Raw genomic sequence first — 18165 nt, forward strand, 5'->3', positions numbered from 1 at the left:
ACCCCAATCCCCAATGACCCAGTATGAATCCCACTCTAGTCCATGTTTTGCAACAAAAAAAAAAAAGCAATGCATCATGGGAGATGTAGTCCCAATTAACACATAGCATGTCAGTTAGTCCACTGAACCAAATACATTACATACACATCAGTAAATAGGCAAGCGGGGGACATTCAGTTTGATTGGCAGTCATGAAATTTATTGAAATGCTAATGCTGCTAGACAAGTGAGTAAATGGACATTCTGTATCCACAGACGAGCCAACGCGCCAGGCTTCAGAAGGGGAGACAGAAGAGGCACCCAGGGAGACCAACACACAGGATGAGGAGGTGCTGTCACCTGCTGAGGTCACACCACCACCACAGAGAACCAGGAGGTATACAGTGGGTGGCCTCCAGGAGATGGAAGGGTCAGAGGAGGAGAGCATGGGAGCCCAACAGACCATGCAGGAAGAGGATGTACACACAGCAGGAACACAGTCCCCCGTGGAGCTTGGCCACACAGGTGCCCGACGCCGCCGACCAAGGGCACACAGTCCTGATGCACAGGTAGAGGAGTCCAGAGTGTTTGCAGGTCTGGAGGGGAAGATGCTGAAGATGCAGCGTCTGCAAGGCAAAATAATGAGGGCAATGCAACGCCAGATGGTGGCCATCAACAAAAACATGCGTGACATGAAGGAGGGCATTTACTGCCTTAACAGCACAGGGGCTGAGGGCATGGGGGACATGTCAGAGGCTGTAAGACTGTTATGCAACAAGATGGAAAACAACCGTGGGGCAAGGCGCAGGGACAGACAGAGGATGGATGGGTACACTAAGGCGGTGAACCGGCTATGCAATGCCACCCATGTCCTTAGCAGGCGCTCGGTGGCCATGCAGTTGGAGATGGCCAACTGCAGCTGTGACGTCACAAGGGGGTTGGTCACAGTCACCAGTGCCTTGGAAGTTCTCCAGACCACACACATCGCTGCCACAGGATCGGGGGATGGGGTTGAAAGTGAGGAGACAACAAGCCGCAGCAGTATCAGTCCCCCAATACAAGAGTCCAGCAGGTGCAGTGGAAGGCACGGACCAGCCGCAGGACAAACCTCTAGGGAGGACAGTGTGCCTAGTGAACGCAGCAGTGCTGCACGTGGGCGCAGAAAGTGAAACCAGGCATCACCTGACATTGGGAGATGGGTGAGGTAACCCATTTGACCAAAAGATGGGATTTGGAATATGGCATGGGGAGTATCTATGCCATGCTGGGGTTATTAAGGCACTGTGAGGCCATCATGGTGTGGCGGTGTGCAGTCCTATTGCCTGACTGAAGGTCAATAAAACAACGTAACACAATTGCAGTTACTCGCTTTGTCTCATTACTTACTCAGAAATAGTTGTGTGTGATCTCGGCCCGTCTGTGTTTCCCATCTGGTGCTGCTGTAATACCTGCAGCACTGTGCTGTGGCTGTGGACAATCCTCACCCTCATCCTCTGATTCAGTGAGTTCCACGGGTGTTCCCTTCTTTGTGGCCAGGTTATGCAGCATGGCACATGTAGCTATTATTTTGCAGCAGATCAGAGGCCGGTACTGCCATGCACCTCCACTTTTGTGGAGGTAGCGGAACCTGCTCTTCAGGAGTCCAAATGTACGATCCACCACCTTCCGCATAGATTTATGGGCAACATTAAATCTCCTTTCACTTGGGGTAGATGGGTTGAGGTATGGAGTCAGGATTAATGCACGCACCGCATATGCGCAGTCACCTAAGTGTTAAAGGAAGAAAGATTATTCACAGTCAGCAATAGATACATCAAAGGTATACATCAGGGTGTGTCACATGGATTTACTTAGCAGGTATCCTTCTCCGAAATTTACCCCCAGCAAAACGGGTATAGATGACACTGTTCCTGAAGATGTAGGAATCATGCGTGCTTCCAGAACATTTTGTAACGATGTCGGTAATGATGTGAGACTCATCACATATGACCTGTACGTTGATTGAATGTGTTGATTTGCGGTTACGGTAGATCTACTCAGTAGCAGAGGGGGGCAGATTGGTATATGTGTCCCGTCAATGCACCCTATTACATGTGGGAACTGGGCCTTCTGATAAACGTCCATCTTCGTCTTATGCAGTTCCACCTGTGTGCTGTGGATCCGGATGTAGTGGTGCATTCTTTGCATCCTAGCATCCAGGAATGTGTTAAAGAAGCGGGACAGGCAGCTCTGTCACACACCACCAGCCACAGCTATTACCCCCTGGTAACGGCTGGATGCTACTAGGTGCAAGCAACAGAGGACTTGTACATGTGGAGGGATTGCGTGCACCCTTGGTGTCTGGTGCTCCAGGAGTGGGTGCAGGTCCCGTATCAGGTCTAGGATGGTGGTTGGGTGAAGCCTGTACCTCTCATGGATTTCTGCCTCTGTGAGTTGGAATAGTGTAATGCGCACTCTGTATACGCGTTCCTCTCGTCTCCAGATCCGCTGTGCTGCTGCTTGCATCCACATCCGCCTTGCAATGACATAGAGGGCCACCATTATGTTCCCGCCGATGCATTCTGGGGCAGTTTATATGCTGTGCACCTGGTTACTTGCCACCTGCTTTGAATTAGTATTAATTTCCGACTCTTAAATAGCAATTTTTCGAATTTTCGCTATTAGCGATTTTACGTACATTGATTTGCGACTTGATTAGCGATTCCATAATTTGTGATTCTCTAATTAGGGGGTCGGTGTGACATAATCACTATTTAACTAATCCCTATCTGTTTTCCCTATTTTTTAGCGATTCTGTATTTAGCGAATCGGTATTTTTATGCCTACATGTCGTATGGCTGAATTGCGATTGCAAACGCTTAGCGATCGCTATTTCTGTACCTACATCTGGCGCCAAGTCTTGTACCACTCACTCATCCATTTATCTTCCCAGCCCTTACTCACTTATTCCACCATCCATGCATGTTGATGACCTTATCCTCATCGTTTCTTGAAGCATCAAATAGGATTCATTGGCACCAGGATTCATTGGCACCAGGATTCATTGGCACCAGGATTCACTGGCCCCAGGATTCACTGGTTCTCCTCTCACCTATCCAACCAACACAAGTTCATCACATGGGCCCCTGCTGGCTCCAGAAGACCCTGATCACCTGCAGAGTTCTCCAGAATTCATTTCTGTTCTCTGTGATAGTTAGCTTTTAGATTGAGCCTGTTGAGACTCTACTCAAATTCACCAAAATGCTGACAAGACAACTATATTTGAAACTCTCCTCTACTCCAAACCTCCAGCACCAGTAAACTGCTTGGATCTCATGCAGACCTGGAAGTCCAGCACCTACCTGAAGCTTAACCCCCACCCTGCAAATCGATTTCTTTCTGCTCATCACGAAGAACAACAAGCAATAATTGGACCAAACATGGCCCAATAACTTGGACCTTGGATGGAGTCAAACCCCTACTCCCTTCCAATGACACGTCACTCAGGAGTCACCCTAACACCATTCTCATTCTGAAGGAACACATCATGAAGAAAGTCAAGATGTACTGGTACCAACTCTTGATCCTAAAGAAAGTGAAACCCTTCCTCGCACTGCTGTTCTAGCCTCGTACTCTCATAGCTGGATCTTGGTAACACCCTGCTCTATGGCCTCCCAGACTCCATATTGGGACCCTCTTAGAGCTTCCTACATGCTGCAACATGTCTCATCTAGGGCAGCAAGAAATATGGCCACGTCACCCCATCTGGCTTCTCCTCATGGCTCCCACCAACTTCAAAACCAGCCACATCATCTACAAAACCATCAAGGCTGGTACCCCTGCTAATGAGGCTGGAATGTATACATATTCTGATTACTCTTGACACATATGCATCCAGGATATAATCAGACGGTTGAGGAAAAAGTGAAAAATAGAAAGAAAAGAGCAACAGGCCTTCTCCATATACTCCCCTGGGATCCGGAACAACATCCCCTAAACATCAGGATGGCCCCATCCCTGCTCCAATTTAGAAAAGAGCTAAAGGCACAAGTCTTTAAATAATGCTACAACACGATGCAGAAACAGTCTACATTCACTCTTAGTAACCACCTACCCTTCCAATTACATGTTGACTGCGCCTCTTTGATTTTGTACAGGGCTCTGCTCCCTTTCAGCTAGGTTTGCACTATATAAATATTACATATTTACATATCTGAGTTCTCTGTCAGTCAGAACCTTCCATTTATACACTTATTTATTCATTCATTCAACCATTGACTCATTCTCATATTCACTTACTAGTCCATCCACACAAGCAGACACTCAGCATACACATAATCACCATTAAATACTGATATACATGTTCTTATATGCTACCTATTGAGTTTGTCAATGTTTATTTTATGAATAGTCTTTATTGGATATATATGTCTACAGTCAGTGTCACAACTTAGCTAACGTCTTCAAATATGAACATGCATTGGCAAAGTCAAAAGGCATGTGCACCCACATTGTGAACCTTTGGGTCGCTATGGTATTACAGAAGGGGCTTCAGAAGATTGCACGATGATACTGATAGTGCTGGGCAACATGTAGCATTAGCGCTAGCTTGAGAGGTTGTCCCCTCATTTTCATTGGGGTGTGGCCCCATGCAAATGAGGAAATCGCTTTGCCCCTGCTACACCACCATATTGCAGCCATGGGCGTACACGCAAACAAGCCCTTAGGAGGCACAATGATAGCCACAAAAAGGTGGTGCACTGTCGTTGCGCCCCTTGAGTGCTGCCCTCTTGAGAGAGTAAAAGAGGTCCCATGGATTAGTAGGTGCACAACGTGACATTCACTCTTCCCATTTGCCCAAGAACTCTCAGAAACAGAGCGTGTTGTTCATGGCGCAGCCTCTTTATTCACGAAAACAGGTAATTCACCAGTGACCAACACGAGAGTAATAGTATCCCTATTGGATATAAAATTATCCAAGCATCACTCTTTAGCGGAATTAACATGACGAAGGCTGCAAGGCAATTAGGCACGACATTACACTTGAACTTGAGCTTGGCCGTACACCTTAGTGGCCTTGGCCTGTCAAAGGCAGTAAAGAAGATATGCACCACATTACATTTGAACTCTTGAACTTGGCCATACACTTGAACTTGGCCGTCTCGGCCCACCAAGCCCCCCCTCTGCTGTGCACATTGTGCCAGCAGGCCCCAACGCCCTACAGCAAACAGTTGCACTACTTGAAAACCAGGGCCCCGCATGGCACGCTGACATGCCCACCGGGGTACCTGCACTCAGGCAGCCTCCCCAAGGTTCACCTCAGTCCATACGTTGTGGGTTAGGGCAGAAGCGTCCAGGACCACCAGCAGGCCAGTCCCCCCTTCCGCCTACCCTCTGTACACGTGGCTCCTACCCCCTCCTGGGGGCCATCCAGTTGCTGAACCGCCATTGTTGTGCTTGCCTTTTTGTTGCTACCTGTCACCGTTCCGCCCTCGCTCTCTTGCCGGGTGGGTGGGTGGTTGACGATGTGCCCCTGCAGCTTTCCGGAGGTTCCAGGGGACAAAGAGGCTGACGATCGCAGGGCGCGGACTTAAATATCTTCCCGCGCACCCCGATGACGTCACCTCATTCAGCCCCCTTTTCGGCCCTGGGGAAGGTCCAGTCCCGTGGCGCTACTAAGGGCACCACTCCTCTAGGCGCGGGGGGCGCCTGACATAGTAGGCGCACAACGTGACATTCACTCTTCCCATTTGCCCAAGAACTCTCAGAAACAGAGCGTGTTGTTCATGGCGTAGCCTCTTTATTCACGAAAACAGGTAATTCACCAGTGACCAACACGAGAGTAACAGTATCCCTTTTGGATATAAAATTATCCAAGCATCACTCTTTAGCGGTATTAACATGACGAAGGCTGCAAGGCAATTAGGCACGACATTACACTTGAACTTGAGCTTGGCCGTACACCTTAGTGGCCTTGGCCTGTCAAAGGCAGTAAAGAAGATATGCACCACATTATATTTGAACTCTTGAACTTGGCCATACACTTGAACTTGGCCGTCTCGGCCCACCAAGCCCCCCTTCTGCTGTGCACATTGTGCCAGCAGGCCCCAACGCGCTACAGCAAACAGTTGCACTACTTGAAAACCAGGGCCCCGCATGGCACACTGGCATGCCCACCGGGGTACCTGCACTCAGGCAGCCTCCCCAAGGTTCACTTCAGTTCATACGTTGTGGGTTAGGGCAGAAGCGTCCAGGACCATCAGCAGGCCAGTCCCCCCTTCCGCCTACCCTCTGCACACGTGGCTCCAACCCCCTGCTGGGGGCCAATCAGTTGCTGAACCGCCACCGGGCGAGAAGCTCCCTGGCGCGCTCGCCCTCCCCCCGGCGCTAACTGTGCTCCCCAATGGCTCCTAGTATTGTTTGTATAATGAACCACTGCCCGTCTACCAAAATATGCCCTCCATCCTAATTCCACCGTTCCCTTTTATTATCTGGGCTGTCCTGTGATACATTACCTGCCCCCTTTCAGTGGCCGTCGAGTTGTAAAGGCCCTAATTTACACCATCTCCTGTTTCCCCTAAATTAATCCATTTCCCACTGCCAGGAACCTGTAACTGGCTGTATTTCCACCACCGTTATCCTAAAGGGAACTACTACCCCAAGCCCTCCAAAAACTTTTCGCCCGTACTGGTGCCTAGATGCTAGCGCAACCCAATTAGACTCCCCTGGTCTACTGGGGCAGCGGAGGAAGTGTTTGACCCGCTGCCTTCCCCTTACTGGTCACCTGTATCACTTTCTTCCCCAGCTTGTCCATGGCCTTAACCAGAACCCCCTTAACTTATACTGCCTGCGTTATCCTACCGACCCCATATAGAAACTTCCCTTCAAACCATTGGTCATTGAGCGGTGGCGTAATAACGCACCCTCTACAGCCTTGTGATAATTTACCAGGCCCCAGAATGCTCTAGATAAATGTCTTGGCAACTAACCTCAGTATCCGGCACATTGTCCAGAAGCCTCTCTTAATGCCCACCGAGTTGGGAAGGCCCAACACTATCTCCCGTTTTTACTTTATGACATCCACCTCCCTCCCCAAGGAAACTAGTCCCCTGGAGCCTCCCATAGCAATTCTGCCCACCAGGATACCTGCAACCTTAGTGCAACCCTAAATGTACTCTCCCGAGCCTCTTCGGTATGTCCATGAAGTCCAGAACCCCCAGCAGGTCCGAACTCTGTCACCAGCCAGGTGACGTCCGGGACCACCAGTAGGTCAGTCCCTTCTGTCGCCAGCCAGATGTCCCAGAAGCTAAGTCCAGGCTGATGACAGTCATAGGCAACTTCACCAGAACCTCTGGGAATCCCTACGACCCACAGCGTGTGTGGATGCCTGTGTTGTGACCCATCTCCCCGCAGCCTCAATCCCGAAGAAGAACTACCGCCCAATACCGTTACCTGCTGACATCAGTCATAGTCAACTTACCAACCAGGCACCTCCTTGTGCCAAGAAACCACTCAGCTATGCTACATATTTTGTGTCCATCAAAAGACCCTCTTGAGCAGGACTTTCACTGGCCTGGACTCCTGCACTGCCACCCTCTGAGCTATTGCTTCACCCACTGACAAGGCTGCTCCCTCTGTGAGAGGTGTTGCTTTGCCCCTTACTGTTAGGACCTGTGGTTATAAGCCGCCACAGGGGTATAAAAGGCTGGTTTTGCTTTGCCCCTTACTGTTAAGACCTGTGGTTACAGGCTGCCACAGGGGTATACATGGCTGGTTTTACCATGATAATATAACACCTGCCGAGTAATTACCCTGTGCCCAAGGTGAAGTTTGTAAATTGTACTCCATCACCACCTTTACCAGGGAGCCTCCGGTTACCGTATCCTCTGCTATGTGCCTCTTTAACTTATAAATCCTCCCACCCCCGCATGGCCAACACAATGTGAAGATGGCGTTGCCCTTGGTCGAGGGAAGCAGCGGCTGGATGATTTACTATATTGCCTGGTAACTAGCCAGTCCCGGTAGCCCACGCAACATTACTCACCGTTCAGCCCCAAACGGACTAATACCCTAACGGCTATTATGTCCCTCGTAAAAGACCCCCTACGTGAAAGGAATAAATACTGTTCCAAATCGGCACCAACTGGTGATTGTAAACTTGGGTTTTGGAAGGGGTCCTCCTGCAACAAAAGCCTTGAGAATGATTTTGCACTGTCTCCTCACACTTATTGGCATCACCGTGTGAACATAACGAGAAACTACATCCATGCCCGAATTGGTTCCCCCGCACTAGCGGCTCAAGGGTAATTGTAAGAAGACAAAATTTCATTCTCCCCTAGTCAAGAGATCTGGGTTAAATCCATCGTTCTTTTGCCCACTACACCACCCCAGTTTAGACATGGCCATATGCAAATCAGTCTTGACCCTGTGCCTCATGGGAACAGTCCAGCCCGAACTGCCAAGCCATGTCTTCCCTGGACCGGAATCAAGCATCCTAGGACCGGTTTCTGGCAATCAGCCGTCATCAGCCATGATAGCTTGACTCCAGTGGCGTAGTGAGCACGGGTCCCACGTCTGGGAATACCCATTCCACTTAGGGCGAAAAGCGTTACAACAAACAAATGATGGACGGAATGCTGACAATGCATACATTCTCCCCCAGTCAAGAGATCTGGGTTAAATCCATCGTTCTTTTGCCCACTACACCACCCCAGTTTAGACATGGCCATATGCAAATCAGTCTTGACCCTGTGCCTCATGGGAACAGTCCAGCCCGAACTGCCAAGCCATGTCTTCCCTGGACCGGAATCAAGCATCCTAGGACCGGTTTCTGGCTATCAGCCGTCATCAGCCCGGATAGCTTGACTCCAGTGGCGTAGTGAGCACGGGTCCCACGTCTGGCAATACCCATCCCACTTAGGGCGAAAAGCGTTACAACAAACAAATGATGGACGGAATGCTGACAATGCATACATTCTCCCCCAGTCAAGAGATCTGGGTTAAATCCATCGTTCTTTTGCCCACTACACCACCCCAGTTTAGACATGGCCATATGCAAATCAGTCTTGACCCTGTGCCTCATGGGAACAGTCCAGCCCGAACTGCCAAGCCATGTCTTCCCTGGACCGGAATCAAGCATCCTAGGACCGGTTTCTGGCTATCAGCCGTCATCAGCCAGGATAGCTTGACTCCAGTGGCGTAGTGAGCACGGGTCCCACGTCTGGGAATACCCATCCCACTTAGGGCGAAAAGCGTTACAACAAACAAATGATGGACGAAATGCTGACAATGCATACATTCTCCCCCAGTCAAGAGATCTGGGTTAAATCCATCGTTCTTTTGCCCACTACACCACCCCAGTTTAGACATGGCCATATGCAAATCAGTCTTGACCCTGTGGCTCATGGGAACAGTCCAGCCCGAACTGCCAAGCCATGTCTTCCCTGGACCGGAATCAAGCATCCTAGGACTGGTTTCTGGCTATCAGCCGTCATCAGCCAGGATAGCTTGACTCCAGTGGCGTAGTGAGCACGGGTCCCACGTCTGGGAATACCCATCCAACTTAGGGCGAAAAGCGTTACAACAAACAAATGATGGACGGAATGCTGACAATGCATACATTCTCCCCCAGTCAAGAGATCTGGGTTAAATCCATCGTTCTTTTGCCCACTACACCACCCCAGTTTAGACATGGCCATATGCAAATCAGTCTTGACCCTGTGCCTCATGGGAACAGTCCAGCCCGAACTGCCAAGCCATGTCTTCCCTGGACCGGAATCAAGCATCCTAGGACCGGTTTCTGGCTATCAGCCGTCATCAGCCAGGATAGCTTGACTCCAGTGGCGTAGTGAGCACGGGTCCCACGTCTGGGAATACCCATCCAACTTAGGGCGAAAAGCGTTACAACAAACAAATGATGGACGGAATGCTGACAATGCATACATTCTCCCCCAGTCAAGAGATCTGGGTTAAATCCATAGTTCTTTTGCCCACTACACCACCCCAGTTTAGACATGGCCATATGCAAATCAGTCTTGACCCTGTGCCTCATGGGAACAGTCCAGCCCGAACTGCCAAGCCATGTCTTCCCTGGACCGGAATCAAGCATCCTAGGACCGGTTTCTGGCTATCAGCCGTCATCAGCCAGGATAGCTTGACTCCAGTGGCTTAGTGAGCACGGGTCCCACGTCTGGGAATACCCATCCCACTTAGGGCGAAAAGCGTTACAACAAACAAATGATGGACGGAATGCTGACAATGCATACATTCTCCCCCAGTCAAGAGATCTGGGTTAAATCCATCGTTCTTTTGCCCACTACACCACCCCAGTTTAGACATGGCCATATGCAAATCAGTCTTGACCCTGTGCCTCATAGGAACAGTCCAGCCCGAACTGCCAAGCCATGTCTTCCCTGGACCGGAATCAAGCATCCTAGGACCGGTTTCTGGCTATCAGCCGTCATCAGCCAGGATAGCTTGACTCCAGTGGCGTAGTGAGCACAGGTCCCACGTCTGGGAATACCCATCCCACTTAGGGCGAAAAGCGTTACAACAAACAAATGATGGACGGAATGCTGACAATGCATACATTCTCCCCCAGTCAAGAGATCTGGGTTAAATCCATCGTTCTTTTGCCCACTACACCACCCCAGTTTAGACATGGCCATATGCAAATCAGTCTTGACCCTGTGCCTCATGGGAACAGTCCAGCCCGAACTGCCAAGCCATGTCTTCCCTGGACCGGAATCAAGCATCCTAGGACCGGTTTCTGGTTATCAGCCGTCATCAGCCAGGATAGCTTGACTCCAGCGGCGTAGTGAGCACGGGTCCCACGTCTGGGAATACCCATCCCACTTAGGGCGAAAAGCGTTACAACAAACAAATGATGGACGGAATGCTGACAATGCATACATTCTCCCCCAGTCAAGAGATCTGGGTTAAATCCATAGTTCTTTTGCCCACTACACCACCCCAGTTTAGACATGGCCATATGCAAATCAGTCTTGACCCTGTGCCTCATGGGAACAGTCCAGCCCGAACTGCCAAGCCATGTCTTCCCTGGACCGGAATCAAGCATCCTAGGACCGGTTTCTGGCTATCAGCCGTCATCAGCCAGGATAGCTTGACTCCAGTGGCGTAGTGAGCACGGGTCCCACGTCTGGGAATACCCATCCCACTTAGGGCGAAAAGCGTTACAACAAACAAATGATGGACGGAATGCTGACAATGCATACATTCTCCCCCAGTCAAGAGATCTGGGTTAAATCCATCGTTCTTTTGCCCACTACACCACCCCAGTTTAGACATGGCCATATGCAAATCAGTCTTGACCCGGTGCCTCATGGGAACAGTCCAGCCCGAACTGCCAAGCTATGTCTTCCCTGGACTGGAATAAAGCATCCTAGGACCGGTTTCTGGCTATCAGCCGTCATCAACCAGGATAGCTTGACTCCAGTGGCGTAGTGAGCACGGGTCCCACATCTGGGAATACCCATCCCACTTAGGGCGAAAAGCGTTACAACAAACAAATGATGGACGGAATGCTGACAATGCATACATTCTCCCCCAGTCAAGAGATCTGGGTTAAATCCATCGTTCTTTTGCCCACTACACCACCCCAGTTTAGACATGGCCATATGCAAATCAGTCTTGACCCTGTGCCTCATGGGAACAGTCCAGCCCGAACTGCCAAGCCATGTCTTCCCTGGACCGGAATCAAGCATCCTAGGACCGGTTTCTGGCTATCAGCCGTCATCAGCCAGGATAGCTTGACTCCAGTGGCGTAGTGAGCACGGGTCCCACGTCTGGGAATACCCATCCTACTTAGGGCGAAAAGCGTTACAACAAACAAATGATGGACGGAATGCTGACAATGCATACATTCTCCCCCAGTCAAGAGATCTGGGTTAAATCCATCGTTCTTTTGCCCACTACACCACCCCAGTTTAGACATGGCCATATGCAAATCAGTCTTGACCCTGTGCCTCATGGGAACAGTCCAGCCCGAACTGCCAAGCCATGTCTTCCCTGGACCGGAATCAAGCATCCTAGGACCGGTTTCTGGCTATCAGCCGTCATCAGCCATTATAGCTTGACTCCAGTGGCGTAGTGAGCACGGGTCCCACGTCTGGGAATACCCATCCCACTTAGGGCGAAAAGCGTTACAACAAACAAATGATGGACGGAATGCTGACAATGCATACATTCTCCCCCAGTCAAGAGATCTGGGTTAAATCCATCGTTCTTTTGCCCACTACACCACCCCAGTTTAGACATGGCCATATGCAAATCAGTCTTGACCTGGTGCCTCATGGGAACAGTCCAGCCCGAACTGCCAAGCCATGTCTTCCCTGGACCGGAATCAAGCATCCTAGGACCGGTTTCTGGCTATCAGCCGTCATCAGCCAGGATAGCTTGACTCCAGTGGCGTAGTGAGCACGGGTCCCACGTCTGGGAATACCCATCCCACTTAGGGCGAAAAGCGTTACAACAAATAAATGATGGACGGAATGCTGACAATGCATACATTCTCCCCCAGTCAAGAGATCTGGGTTAAATCCATCGTTCTTTTGCCCACTACACCACCCCAGTTTAGACATGGCCATATGCAAATCAGTCTTGACCCTGTGCCTCATGGAAACAGTCCAGCCCGAACTGCCAAGCCATGTCTTCCCTGGACCGGAATCAAGCATCCTAGGACCGGTTTCTGGCTATCAGCCGTCATCAGCCAGGATAGCTTGACTCCAGTGGCGTAGTGAGCACGGGTCCCACGTCTGGGAATACCCATCCCACTTAGGGCGAAAAGCGTTACAACAAACAAATGATGGACGGAATGCTGACAATGCATACATTCTCCCCCAGTCAAGAGATCTGGGTTAAATCCATCGTTCTTTTGCCCACTACACCACCCCAGTTTAGACATGGCCATATGCAAATCAGTCTTGACCCTGTGCCTCATGGGAACAGTCCAGCCCGAACTGCCAAGCCATGTCTTCCCTGGACCGGAATCAAGCATCCTAGGACCGGTTTCTGGCTATCAGCCGTCATCAGCCAGGATAGCTTGACTCCAGTGGCGTAGTGAGCACGGGTCCCACGTCTGGGAATACCCATCCCACTTAGGGCGAAAAGCGTTACAACAAACAAATGATGGACGGAATGCTGACAATGCATACATTCTCCCCCAGTCAAGAGATCTGGGTTAAATCCATCGTTCTTTTGCCCACTACACCACCTCAGTTTAGACATGGCCATATGCAAATCAGTCTTGACCCGGTGCCTCATGGGAACAGTCCAGCCCGAACTGCCAAGCCATGTCTTCCCTGGACCGGAATCAAGCATCCTAGGACCAGTTTCTGGCTATCAGCCGTCATCAGCCAGGATAGCTTGACTCCAGTGGCGTAGTGAGCACGGGTCCCACGTCTGGGAATACCCATCCCACTTAGGGCGAAAAGCGTTACAACAAACAAATGATGGACGGAATGCTGACAATGCATACATTCTCCCCCAGTCAAGAGATCTGGGTTAAATCCATAGTTCTTTTGCCCACTACACCACCCCAGTTTAGACATGGCCATATGCAAATCAGTCTTGACCCTGTGCCTCATGGGAACAGTCCAGCCCGAACTGCCAAGCCATGTCTTCCCTGGACCGGAATCAAGCATCCTAGGACCGGTTTCTGGCTATCAGCCGTCATCAGCCAGGATAGCTTGACTCCAGTGGCGTAGTGAGCACGGGTCCCACGTCTGGGAATACCCATCCCACTTAGGGCGAAAAGCGTTACAACAAACAAATGATGGACGGAATACTGACAATGCATACATTCTCCCCCAGTCAAGAGATCTGGGTTAAATCCATCGTTCTTTTGCCCACTACACCACCCCAGTTTAGACATGGCCATATGCAAATCAGTCTTGACCCGGTGCCTCATGGGAACAGTCCAGCCCGAACTGCCAAGCCATGTCTTCCCTGGACCGGAATCAAGCATCCTAGGACCGGTTTCTGGCTATCAGCCGTCATCAGCCAGGATAGCTTGACTCCAGTGGCGTAGTGAGCACGGGTCCAACGTCTGGGAATACCCATCCCACTTAGGGCGAAAAGCGTTACAACAAACAAATGATGGACGGAATGCTGACAATGCAAACATTCTCCCCCAGTCAAGAGATCTGGGTTAAATCCATCGTTCTTTTGCCCACTACACCACCCCAGTTTAGACATGGCCATATGCAAATCAGTCTTGACCCTGTGCCTCATGGGAACAGTCCAGCCCGAACTGCCAAGCCATGTCTTCCCTGGACCGGAATCAAGCATCCTAGGACCGGTTTCTGGCTATCAGCCATCATCAGCCCGGATAGCTTGACTCCAGTGGCGTAGTGAGCACGGGTCCCACGTCTGGCAATACCCATCCCACTTAGGGCGAAAAGCGTTACAACAAACAAATGATGGACGGAATGCTGACAATGCATACATTCTCCCCCAGTCAAGAGATCTGGGTTAAATCCATCGTTCTTTTGCCCACTACACCACCCCAGTTTAGACATGGCCATATGCAAATCAGTCTTGACCCTGTGCCTCATGGGAACAGTCCAGCCCGAACTGCCAAGCCATGTCTTCCCTGGACCGGAATCAAGCATCCTAGGACCGGTTTCTGGCTATCAGCCGTCATCAGCCAGGATAGCTTGACTCCAGTGGCGTAGTGAGCACGGGTCCCTCGTCTGGGAATACCCATCCCACTTAGGGCGAAAAGCGTTACAACAAACAAATGATGGACGGAATGCTGACAATGCATACATTCTCCCCCAGTCAAGAGATCTGGGTTAAATCCATCGTTCTTTTGCCCACTACACCACCCCAGTTTAGACATGGCCATATGCAAATCAGTCTTGACCCTGTGGCTCATGGGAACAGTCCAGCCCGAACTGCCAAGCCATGTCTTCCCTGGACCGGAATCAAGCATCCTAGGACTGGTTTCTGGCTATCAGCCGTCATCAGCCAGGATAGCTTGACTCCAGTGGCGTAGTGAGCACGGGTCCCACGTCTGGGAATACCCATCCAACTTAGGGCGAAAAGCGTTACAACAAACAAATGATGGACGGAATGCTGACAATGCATACATTCTCCCCCAGTCAAGAGATCTGGGTTAAATCCATCGTTCTTTTGCCCACTACACCACCCCAGTTTAGACATGGCCATATGCAAATCAGTCTTGACCCTGTGCCTCATGGGAACAGTCCAGCCCGAACTGCCAAGCCATGTCTTCCCTGGACCGGAATCAAGCATCCTAGGACCGGTTTCTGGCTATCAGCCGTCATCAGCCAGGATAGCTTGACTCCAGTGGCGTAGTGAGCACGGGTCCCACGTCTGGGAATACCCATCCCACTTAGGGCGAAAAGCGTTACAACAAACAAATGATGGACGGAATGCTGACAATGCATACATTCTCCCCCAGTCAAGAGATCTGGGTTAAATCCATAGTTCTTTTGCCCACTACACCACCCCAGTTTAGACATGGCCATATGCAAATCAGTCTTGACCCTGTGCCTCATGGGAACAGTCCAGCCCGAACTGCCAAGCCATGTCTTCCCTGGACCGGAATCAAGCATCCTAGGACCGGTTTCTGGCTATCAGCCGTCATCAGCCAGGATAGCTTGACTCCAGTGGCTTAGTGAGCACGGGTCCCACGTCTGGGAATACCCATCCCACTTAGGGCGAAAAGCGTTACAACAAACAAATGATGGACGGAATGCTGACAATGCATACATTCTCCCCCAGTCAAGAGATCTGGGTTAAATCCATCGTTCTTTTGCCCACTACACCACCCCAGTTTAGACATGGCCATATGCAAATCAGTCTTGACCCTGTGCCTCATAGGAACAGTCCAGCCCGAACTGCCAAGCCATGTCTTCCCTGGACCGGAATCAAGCATCCTAGGACCGGTTTCTGGCTATCAGCCGTCATCAGCCAGGATAGCTTGACTCCAGTGGCGTAGTGAGCACAGGTCCCACGTCTGGGAATACCCCTCCCACTTAGGGCGAAAAGCGTTACAACAAACAAATGATGGACGGAATGCTGACAATGCATACATTCTCCCCCAGTCAAGAGATCTGGGTTAAATCCATCGTTCTTTTGCCCACTACACCACCCCAGTTTAGACATGGCCATATGCAAATCAGTCTTGACCCTGTGCCTCATGGGAACAGTCCAGCCCGAACTGCCAAGCCATGTCTTCCCTGGACCGGAATCAAGCATCCTAGGACCGGTTTCTGGTTATCAGCCGTCATCAGCCAGGATAGCTTGACTCCAGCGGCGTAGTGAGCACGGGTCCCACGTCTGGGAATACCCATCCCACTTAGGGCGAAAAGCGTTACAACAAACAAATGATGGACGGAATGCTGACAATGCATACATTCTCCCCCAGTCAAGAGATCTGGGTTAAATCCATAGTTCTTTTGCCCACTACACCACCCCAGTTTAGACATGGCCATATGCAAATCAGTCTTGACCCTGTGCCTCATGGGAACAGTCCAGCCCGAACTGCCAAGCCATGTCTTCCCTGGACCGGAATCAAGCATCCTAGGACCGGTTTCTGGCTATCAGCCGTCATCAGCCAGGATAGCTTGACTCCAGTGGCGTAGTGAGCACGGGTCCCACGTCTGGGAATACCCATCCCACTTAGGGCGAAAAGCGTTACAACAAACAAATGATGGACGGAATGCTGACAATGCATACATTCTCCCCCAGTCAAGAGATCTGGGTTAAATCCATCGTTCTTTTGCCCACTACACCACCCCAGTTTAGACATGGCCATATGCAAATCAGTCTTGACCCGGTGCCTCATGGGAACAGTCCAGCCCGAACTGCCAAGCCATGTCTTCCCTGGACCGGAATAAAGCATCCTAGGACCGGTTTCTGGCTATCAGCCGTCATCAACCAGGATAGCTTGACTCCAGTGGCGTAGTGAGCACGGGTCCCACGTCTGGGAATACCCATCCCACTTAGGGCGAAAAGCGTTACAACAAACAAATGATGGACGGAATGCTGACAATGCATACATTCTCCCCCAGTCAAGAGATCTGGGTTAAATCCATCGTTCTTTTGCCCACTACACCACCCCAGTTTAGACATGGCCATATGCAAATCAGTCTTGACCCTGTGCCTCATGGGAACAGTCCAGCCCGAACTGCCAAGCCATGTCTTCCCTGGACCGAAATCAAGCATCCTAGGACCGGTTTCTGGCTATCAGCCGTCATCAGCCAGGATAGCTTGACTCCAGTGGCGTAGTGAGCACGGGTCCCACGTCTGGGAATACCCATCCTACTTAGGGCGAAAAGCGTTACAACAAACAAATGATGGACGGAATGCTGACAATGCATACATTCTCCCCCAGTCAAGAGATCTGGGTTAAATCCATCGTTCTTTTGCCCACTACACCACCCCAGTTTAGACATGGCCATATGCAAATCAGTCTTGACCCTGTGCCTCATGGGAACAGTCCAGCCCGAACTGCCAAGCCATGTCTTCCCTGGACCGGAATCAAGCATCCTAGGACCGGTTTCTGGCTATCAGCCGTCATCAGCCATTATAGCTTGACTCCAGTGGCGTAGTGAGCACGGGTCCCACGTCTGGGAATACCCATCCCACTTAGGGCGAAAAGCGTTACAACAAACAAATGATGGACGGAATGCTGACAATGCATACATTCTCCCCCAGTCAAGAGATCTGGGTTAAATCCATCGTTCTTTTGCCCACTGAACCACCCCAGTTTAGACATGGCCATATGCAAATCAGTCTTGACCTGGTGCCTCATGGGAACAGTCCAGCCCGAACTGCCAAGCCATGTCTTCCCTGGACCGGAATCAAGCATCCTAGGACCGGTTTCTGGCTATCAGCCGTCATCAGCCAGGATAGCTTGACTCCAGTGGCGTAGTGAGCACGGGTCCCACGTCTGGGAATACCCATCCCACTTAGGGCGAAAAGCGTTACAACAAATAAATGATGGACGGAATGCTGACAATGCATACATTCTCCCCCAGTCAAGAGATCTGGGTTAAATCCATCGTTCTTTTGCCCACTACACCACCCCAGTTTAGACATGGCCATATGCAAATCAGTCTTGACCCTGTGCCTCATGGAAACAGTCCAGCCCGAACTGCCAAGCCATGTCTTCCCTGGACCGGAATCAAGCATCCTAGGACCGGTTTCTGGCTATCA

The sequence above is a fragment of the Triturus cristatus genome, chromosome 8 (genome assembly GCF_964204655.1).
Source record: "Triturus cristatus chromosome 8, aTriCri1.1, whole genome shotgun sequence".
NCBI classification, from domain to species: Eukaryota; Metazoa; Chordata; class Amphibia; order Caudata; family Salamandridae; genus Triturus; species Triturus cristatus.